We start from the raw sequence: 10,882 nt of genomic DNA, 5'->3' as shown, positions 1-10,882 counted from the left end.
TTAATTTGTTCAATTTCCTGCCTCGATTTTTAATTCGGAGAATACTTTTTTCAATCTTGGATTGCAGTACATTTAAGAGTTGAAAAAACGTGTCGTGTTGTGATTAACAGGTCGTGATTTTGATCTAGTACCGTGCTGTGTTGTGATTAAGTTAATTTTTTACGTGTTGTACTGTGACTAAAATGTTAAGGGGTAATCATGGTATGCAAATAATCATGCCACGTGAGTCACGTCGTGCCCAAACGTATCTCGCGTGACCATTTGATTATAATTTAAGTTTTTATTTAAGATTCACCATTTGATCAATGATCATAATTACACATGACTAGCTGGCATGATCACGTGTCATGCCATACCAAAATTTCAAAAGATGATCATGTTCACAACACGTAACACGCAAATCACAGTATATAACTGACACGCGTGTTGTGTCGTTCCGTATCATAATTGTACCGTTCCGTGGCGAAACTGACTCTGTTATGCTATTTTTGGCACTCTAATTACACTATGTTTTGTTTTATTGGACACGTGTGTCTTTTTTGGAAGAAGTCTTTCGTACTTGTAGATCAATTATGAAGAGCAATTAACATTTAATTATGCGCCGCTAATAAAGATTTGAATGATTAATTAATAAAGGGAAGTACGTAGTTTTACTCGATAAGCTAACTAAAGGCACTCCAGGTTATTCTAATATAAAATCATGTCTTTTTTTTTTATTTGAGAAGTTTGTTAAAATTGTTAAAATTTGTTAAAATTGTCGAATGTTACGCGTGGCTCAATGAAAAGCGGTGAACGAACTGGGAAATAATTTATTCACGAATGACGGTCAGATAAGAAGACCCCATTACTCTTTGCTTAACTTTTTTAAAAGAATAATTATATTGATCCCCTCACCCTTGTCCCCCCATTTAACCCCGCACTCTCTCTCTCCAAATTAACTCTCTTAACTGCATTTTATCCTCGCATTAATTTCTCTAAGAATTTTCATTTATCCCCGCATTAATTACTGTCATTTAATAACAATCTCCGCATTAATTAACAATCCCCATATTAATTATGCTGTCCTCTAATAACAATTCCCGCATTAATTATACTATCCTTTAATAACAATTCCCGCTAATAAATATTTATCTATTTATTGATGTTCAAGAAAGTATTTATCATTGTTCTGACAAGTATTTATTCTTATGCTTGTGAAATATTTATCATTGTCCCTGACATGATTAATACTTTGATTTGATTAAATATTACTTATTGACAAGTTCAAGAACAAAGTTCAAGAAAGTATTTATCGTTGTTCTGACAAGTATTTATGATTATATATGGGAAGTATTTATCATTGTCACAGATGTTTTACTGTAAGTTGCAATTATGTCTGAGAAGTATTTATCCATGTAACATAAAATATTTATTCATGTAATATAAAGTATTTATCATTATGTCTGAGAAATATTTATAATTGATATTTTACTGAAAGTTGCAATTATGCCTGATAAGTATTTATCCATGTAACATATAGTATTTATCAATGTATCATAAAGTATTTATCCTTATGTCTGAGAAGTATTTATCATTGATATTGTACTGAAAGTTGCAATTATGTCTGATAAGTTTTTATCCATGTAACATAAAGTATTTATCAATGTATCATAAAGTATTTATCCTTATGTCTGAGAAGTATTTATCATTGGGTGAGGGGATAGTTTATTTAATGGTCCCCAGTTGTGCGGGGACAATCCAGAAAAAAAAGAAAAATTTGTGCGGGGATAAATGGCAAGTATTTATGAGAGGATTGTTTATTTAATGGTCCCCAGTTGTGTGGAAATGATTCAAAAAAAAAGAAAATTTTGTGCGGGGACAACTAATAGATTGATTTATTCTTTCCTAAATAGAGATCATTGCATAGGGATTAACACTTTGCAAATTCACGATAAATACTTTCATGCTTCAAGTTAAATACGAACAGTTTCTGCGGAGTATTAATTATTGAGCGGTCCCCCCATGATATTTTTGGCAGTTTGTGCGGGGTTTTTTGCAGGGATTGTTATCAGGATTCTTTTTAAAAATCAATAGTTTGACTAGACAAGTACAACAGAAAATGTTAGAGGAGATAGCTGAAATTTTAAACGTCCAATATATACAATATATAGTAGTTAAAATTTGAACATAAGTTTTCACACCCACAAACACATATGGAAATTAGACTGTATTAAAAGATTTAAAAAAAAATTGATTACAATTACTTGACTACAAGTAAATTTTTGATATTTAAAAAAAAAAATAAAAGTTCTAAATAGCGCGCTATAACGGCACTATAGTGTTTTTGAACCATAAAAGCTACGGCGCTATTTGAACATAACGTCATTTTTTTAGCTATTCCACTATGACACGATAAACGTTATTTAAATCTTTAGAAAAATTTAACAATTACTCTACTACAAATAAATATTTAATGTTTTATTAAAGAGACTAACTATATAAAAAAATTAAGAAAAAAATAATATAATTCAACTAAGTTTCAATATACTTAATTAAAAATTACTTAGAGTTATCTCGACTAACCTTTAGATCCACACCCAATGCAAACGCAAGATAAAAATGACAAAATATATTAAAATAAAGGCATCCCTGTGGAATCTCTTACCGAGTTATAATTACCTCCTTTCTTTTTTCCTTTTGTTTCAGCTAGTGTATTAATTATACCCGAGTGGGGTATACCCTACCCTGCCCGCCTGTGCCCGCTGCCCGGGGGTATTCGTGTCCTAGCTCGGGTATCGGCGGATAAACGGGTATGGCGGGTACGGGTATAGGACAAGCAGGGCACGGCTTTTCGGGAAAAAACCCAACCATACCCGGCCCGAGATACCCGTCTACCCGTGATACCCGTGCCCTTAGTGCCCGTGCCCGTGCCCGTGATACCCTTTTTTTTTAAAAAAAAATTCAAAATTTAAATCAAATTTCCCTCCAATTCTCCATACATATATTTTTTAAAACAAATAAACATATATTATATGTATATGTATATGTATATGTATATGTATATGTATATGTATATGTATATGTATATGTATATGTATATGTATATGTATATGTATATGTATGTATATGTTTATACATATGTATATGTATATGTATATGTATATGTCACACCCCGCGGCCACGGGTCGTAACAGTCCCCCGCCGTAAGCATACAACGCCGTGTATGCTTACAAGGCTACTCACATTTCAAACCAAACAACAAGCAATTCAAACAAGTTTCTAATATATATATCAGAGTACACAGTCTGGTCAGCATATAATACAACAAAAGTATCTCATCCGGATACCAACCACGAGGCCTACCCTAAATCTATACAACAAAAGATATCTAGGGTCATATACTGGTAAGCTACTAAGGCCTACTACTCTCGTGCCTCTCCGGAATCAGTCGCACCAATACCTGTAAAATAACGGGGAAGGTGGGGGTGAGAATAAATTCTCAGTGCGAATTTGCCACATTTGAATTATTGGACTTGCAATCAAACTCTATATTCAATAATGAAACCCAAACAACAACAATGCAAACAGTTATATAAGAAAACATAAATAACAGAATGCCACTACTCGACAACAGTTAATCAACCTGAAACACAGTTTACGGAATTTCCAAGATGAATCTCAAACACAACATATATTTTGGCTTAACTCGATTCCTAACTCAGTTCAGTAGGGCTTGTAGCAACTACAGATGTTCTTTCGAGCTGAACCTTTATCAAACCCACATCTGTAGGGTTATTGACACCTACAGATGGCCAACCGCTGGACCCTTTATCTGACACCCATCTGCAACCGCTTGGCTTAACAGTTTATTAAGGTCTGGTTCAAATCATGTAAAGAAAATCCACTTTAGAATCGTTTCCAATATTCGTCATATTCAATCGACCGTTCAAATGCATTAACACGTAGGAAAATGCTACCGAGCCATAGACGTTACACAAGTCAACCACGATTTCCAATCACACATCTCATAACATAATCACCCTCCCTCGTCCCAACCGGTACTGGGAATATCGAGGGCCGTTCACCTAAGGCCATTTAGGATCCTGGGAATCCAAGTCAGCATACAGCCCGACTTGGCAAATTCATTGGATCCAAGTGCTTAACTTCGTAAATCCATTCACATACATATCAAATCAAATCAAATCAATCGTGGTGACTTTCAATCAAATCAGATCATAATAGATCGACACAACCTACAACCATACCAGCATGCAAATCACTCAAGTCACATCAATTCGAGTTTAATTTGATTGGGCTATGCAAATGCTCTACACAATTCAATGATGCAATCAATGATATTCAACATGACAAACGAATAAACAGTTTAATTCCTGAAAATAAAGTATCAAACAAGTCCAAGAATCCCGCACCTTAGTATGCCGAGCGTACCGCTTAATTTAAGGATCGGACGTCTCGTATTGTCTCGCAAGTTCTTGCTCGACCGAGCCTACACCTATATTATACGTATACTTGGTTTAACATTGGTTCAGGATCGAGAGGTTTACTCGAGTTACCTCTAGGGCTTATACCTTCTCTAATCAATTCCTATGTTTTTGGTATCAATTCGTTCGGTTCCTTATTTCTTACCAAAATCCTCTAAAACCACACAAGATCTCATCTAGGTCCTCTGGATCATACAAACTCTCCATTTGGTAACCATCAATCACCGTTTCACTACTTTGGTTCTCGGTTCAATTCAATCCACCGTTTGGTTAACCCTAATTTGGTCAAAACCTCAAATCAGCCGTTAAATGTTCTAAAAATTCACGATCAGGAGGCAACCCTACCGATTACAAGTCTAATTGGTCGGGTTAAGCAACTCAAATCACGATTATGCCAACTTTCAATTTTGGCACGAAACCCTAGAAATCAGATTTCATAAATCGGAAGAAATCGGGAAAAAGATTGGCAAACAAACTAGTAAGGAGTGTAGAGGAACTAGTCCTCGAGAAATTCGAACACAAATCTCGGGTTTAAAACGAGAATCTGAGAAATCGAGAAAATTCGAGGTTTCGAAAGCAAAAAGGAGAGAAAGAAATACCAAATAGAAGGGTTCGGAGAGATCCTCGGCTGCTTTCTCGGTTCCAGACTCGATTTCTCGCAACAATCGGGAGTCTGAAAGAAACGGAAACTCACGGGCTCTTTTCCTTCTCTCTTGGACGAAAATAACTTAAAAATGGGGAAATGATGAAGTGAGAGAGAGAGAGAAGGTTGGATTTGAGTTTTAGGGCAAAAATCACCCTGAGTGCGGATGCCCCCATCCGCACTGCGGGTGGCTTGACCCGCACTCGGGACTTAGAAAGTTTTCAGACCAAAATCAAGAAAATCCGAGCTTAGTGCGGATGAACCCCACCCGCACTGCGGATGGACCCTTACCCCACTGCGGATGGACCCTTACCCCCACTGCGGATGGACCCCATCCGCACTCACTACTTAACCGATTTTTGGACCAACACAGAATTTTAATGAGTGCGGATGCACCGCACCCGCACTGCGGATGGACCCTTACCCGCACTGCGGATGGACCCTTACCCGCACTGCGGATGGACCCCATCCGCACTGAGCCTATAATGTTCTGAAATCTCGAAATTTCGACGCGATTTCAATTCACAATTAACTTACTTATTTAGGGAAACCTTAATTAAGGTTTAAACTTCCATTTTATTAACACAATTAACTTGATTCTTTCTTTTAAATCATTTTAATTTAATTGTAAAAATTTCGTAACGTAACAGTATATGTATATGTATATGTATATGTATATGTATATGTATATGTATATGTATATGTATATGTATATGTATATGTATATGTATATGTATATGTATATGTATATGTATATGTATATGTATATGTATATGTATATGTATATGTATATGTATGTATATGTTTATACATATGTATGTATATGTTTATGTATATGTATATGTTTATACATATATATGTATATGTTTATACATATATATGTATATGTTTATACATATATATGTATATGTTTATACATATATATGTATATGTGATAGGCCTAAATTATATACAGCAATATGCTAGCATGCTATGCATAGTATAGAGCCCCTCCGTGCAACAGCTCGGATTTTGAGTTTTCAAAATCCTAACGGTCGATCCGAACCGTTCATCTTGTTTTTCATATTAATATGTGTTTGGAGACCAAATTTTACATTTTTTGGAATTTGTTTACTATTTCTTTAGATTTATTGAAAATCGCTGTTTTTTTATGGTCCAGATTTGCTGAAAACAGGGATTTTCAATAAATCTAAAGAAATAGTAAAAAAATTCTAAAAAATGTAAAATTTGGTCTCCAAACACATATTAATATGAAGAAAAAGATGAACGGTTCGGATCGACCGTTAGGATTTTGAAAACTCGAAATCCGAGCCGTTGCACGGAGGGGCTCTATGCTATGCATAGCATGCTAGCATATTCCATTATATACATATTCGATCTGATTTTTATCACGAAATAACATCAAATATCTTGTATTTTGAATATAAAGTTAATATAATACACCTAGGATCAAGTTACTGCGTTTGTTTGGTTTTAACTTGCAGGAAATGAAGAAAAATGAATAAAATCAAAGAAAAATGCTCAGTGCGGACACACGGTTTGCGATATGGCCGCAATAAGTACTGAGATGGATTTCTGGACACGCGCCAATTTTAAAAAGATATAATAAGCTATACATCAAAATCCGTGCGGATGTACGGATATCGATGCAGCTGCACTCTGGTCGCACAGAAAAAGTCCGAGCTTAGTGCAGACACAGTGCGGATGGCACTGTAGCAATGCGGATGCCAGTGCGGACGCACTGTAGCAGTCAACCAAAAATGGAGTATGAACTTAAAACGGCCATAACTTTTCACTCGTAACTCCAATTAAGTCTTGTGACCACTTTTTGGAAAGCTAGCGAGAAGATCTACAACATGAGAAACTAAAAAAAAAAAATCAAATTTCTCCCAGTGTGGGTGAGACCATACGCAATGCGGCCCGGAGTACCCGCACTGGACCCGCAGAAAGTCAAAATTGCACGTTTTTGACAGTTTTTCTATTTTTGGTGCACCAAGGACGCGTTATGATAGCCAATTGTGGACAAGACAGCCTGGGAAACAATCCAAATATAGCACCCACTAACTCCACTTCCTAGGCTCTTAATTGGGCATGATCCTCGGCTATAAAAGAGAGGGTTTATTACGCATCAATCCAATTCATTATCTCATTCTCTCTCCCCACATACACAATACTTAGCGATAAATTCTGAAGTAAGGAAAGCTTTCAAGTAAGGAGAAGAAGGGTTTCCTGAGCAAGATTCGGCAAGATTGAGGATTTTGATCCAATAAAGGGTGTAATCATTTCTTTATTTTATTTATTCTTACTTTGCCAACTTTTTGTAATGGATCTCTCTAAAAGAGAGTAGTTCTCTCTCTAGGGGTTTAGGTCAATACATGAACTTGTTTAATTCTATTTTATTCGGGTATTTGTTTTTATTATGATTGTTTTTATGGGATTTGATTGTTAATTTCTGTGATTTAATAATTTGTGTTAATTACATAGTTAGTACTTGAATTGTAGTATCCCGTTTTGGATTCGAAAGAACCAAAATTGATTGTGATCAATAGGATAGTACCAAATTATGAATGCAAATACCCTAGGTTTAGATTAAGATTGTAACCAATTTAATCTAAGCCGGAACTATAGAAATTAAGGTTAGGGACTTGGTGAAGAACCTAACCGTGAAGCCAAACCCTAATTAGGACATCTCAATTCGAATTGGGTACTGGTATGATGGACTTAATTGTGAAGTACCAATATTTGAGGAGAGGAGAGACTAACAAGAGCTCAATAGGTCTAGGTAGCTAGGGTGAGGGACCTAATCGAGAAGTCCGAATTACCTAGGCATGTTATTAATTTACGAAAGTAACCCTTAATAACATATTAGGTTAGAAACCTCGTCAAATCATACATTAATTCAAACAAATACCGAATTAATAGAGTTAGCAAGGGATTGTAGACCAAAGACCCCTAGATCTCTAAATCTTGAAAGCAAATCAATTCCTTTCTTTTACTTTTATTTACAATTATTGTTTCAAATTCCTTTCTTTTGGGTATTGAACCCAACCTTAGGAATCGTTAGAATACAACCCCCAATTTACTTTTATTGCACTTTACTTTATTTTATTTTCTGAAATTTATTACTAAAGTTTAAGCATAGTAATTAAACACACTCTCTGTGGATCGATACCCGATAATATACTATACGATAGGATTGTATACTTGCAATCTGAACCGAAAGTGTATTTAGGGTTAAAAGGTACATCTCATTGTACTGAAGCTTTTTACCATACCCTTTGGACGTATCAATATGTTTATACATATATATGTAGAGGAGGGTTCAAATGCACCCTATTATTTTTCTCCGTTTTCAAAGTCTGAATAGTCAATCCGAACCGTTAGATGCGATCTATATATTAAGATGTGCTTGGAGACCAAATTTTACATTTTTTGGAATTTTTTTACTATTTATTAAGCCACTTTGAAAATCGCTGATCCAATGGTCCAGAAAATGTAAAATCATCAATTTTCAAAGTGACTTAATAAATAGTAAAAAAAATTCCGAAAAATGTAAAATTTGGTCTCCAAGTACATCTTAATATATAGATCGCATCTAACGGTTCGGATTGACTATTCAGACTTTGAAAACAGAGAAAAAGGATTTGAAAGATAGGGTGCATTTGGGTGCAAAAAAATTTGGGTGCATTTGAACCCTCCTCATATATGTATATGTTTATACATATATATTATACATATACAATATCAAATGTGGCATTTAAAGAAAAACATATAAAAATATTTTAAAAATGTTAAATATGTATATATAATATATGTATGTATATATAATATATGTATATGTATATCAAATGCGGTCGGCATTTGATCTCTGCTGGTAAATCCGCAAGTATGAATTGATATAGGGATTTTGTGAATATGTTACATTAGAAAATATATAGTTTAAAAATTCAGATTTTGCAAAATAAATCTGCTATAATCTAACCTATTCAATATGTTTAATTTTGTGTAATCTACATTAGAAAATATATAGTTTAAATGAACCGGGTGAAGGGAAATAAACCCAACTATATATTTTTATTAAATTAATTTTGTGAATATAGATATTCAAATTTGTTTTGATGTTAGGTTTTATTTTTGAAATTCGTATTTATTTTTCATAGGTTTAAAAAAAAACAGAAAAAAAGGACCGGACCGGACCGGCCCGCCCTGCCCCTCAAGGGTACCACAGGCACGGGTATAGGACGGGCAGGGCACGGTTTTTGAAAAAAATACCCGAGATACCTGTCTACCCATGATACTCGTGCCCGACCAATACCCTTGTCCCTGCCCGGGTATACCCGGCCCGCCCTGCCCCTGCCCGTCCTTAATACACTAGTTTCAGCGTATTTATCATCTTTGTTTAATTTTTTTACTAGTTAAACACTTGGGGCCAAATTCCTTCTCTCCGAATTTTGAAATTTTATGAAAATTTATAAGTTCGGATTAATTTTGTTTTTCTTTGAATATTTTTTGTTCTCTTTTGAACTTATAATTTATAATTTGAGTTAAATCTACTGTTAAAATTTGAATAATTTTTTTGAATTTTGATTAATAATAATTAGAATTAGAAGTCTGAGAATTAAAAATTAGAAGTTAGAGTACTTTTTTTATTTATTTTATCTAATATCATATTAGCTATTTAAATCTAATTCGTTAATTTTTTACCTCTTTGTATCCAACGAAAATTCTCAATCCGTCTCTGTAAACACTTACTCTCTGTGGTGAATAAATGTGGATTAATTGTCTTGTTTCTTTGTCCAATTCGCATCCTCGTATATATATCTCAAACTTTGCGTGGATGTGTGCAAAATCTAAACTATTCAAATTCTTTCTGTACGAATCACAAGCATATTAAACTCGTTCCTTTTATTTTAAATAGACTCCGAATAGAAATTTGGGCCGGTTTTTAAAATCCACTCAAAATTTAAGATATTTCGTAGGATACGGACTCCCTTTGTCCCCCTCGTTTTTTTTTTATTTTTAATAACGATTACCAATAATATTTTTATTTAAAAAACAACTATGTATTTTAAATTTCCCATCTAAATCCATGTGTCTCCATCTTTCAATAAAAATATTAAAAACAGAGAATAGACAGAGGGTAAAAATCAGGAGAAACGTTAGTTATCTTCTTCTTTTTCCCTTTTTCCTTTTTTATTTTTTTTCTTTTTTTTTTGAGGAGAGAAACGCTAGTTATCTTATCAGAACTATCATCCATCATTCGTCCCATCACCTACGCCACAACAAAAATAACAAAAAAAAACAATACGGAATCAGCTACAATGCTCAGTTATCAGTTATTTAACAACGCGCTTCTCTACAATTGACTTAATTAAACAATTATCTAAACATACTGGATTAATCCATACAAATTCACATTAAATTATGAATACATATTTAACTAGCGATAGCAACGGGCTTTGGATTATCAATAAAATAAGTCACACAATATCCACCTCATTTCACAAATTCTCAGAACACACAATCATATCATTTCACAAATCAAATTCGAATCTCAAACCCGCTATCCCGTTAAATATGCAACATAATCTAAAACCCATTTCAAAATTCAATTCAACCAAACAAAAATACAAATTATAGAGAAATCCGGTTACCAGATATCAATCAATCCAGAAATTGAATCGAACTGCAATGACTGTTCAAAAGCAATGCGACGTAGTCGGAATTAAAATCGAACATGAATTTGAATATTTATCAA

This window comes from Carex rostrata, chromosome 25 (assembly GCF_964058835.1).
Source record: "Carex rostrata chromosome 25, lpCarRost1.2, whole genome shotgun sequence".
Taxonomy (NCBI): Eukaryota; Viridiplantae; Streptophyta; class Magnoliopsida; order Poales; family Cyperaceae; genus Carex; species Carex rostrata.
The sequence above is the reverse complement of the archived record's forward strand: the minus strand, read 5'-3'. Positions refer to the sequence as shown.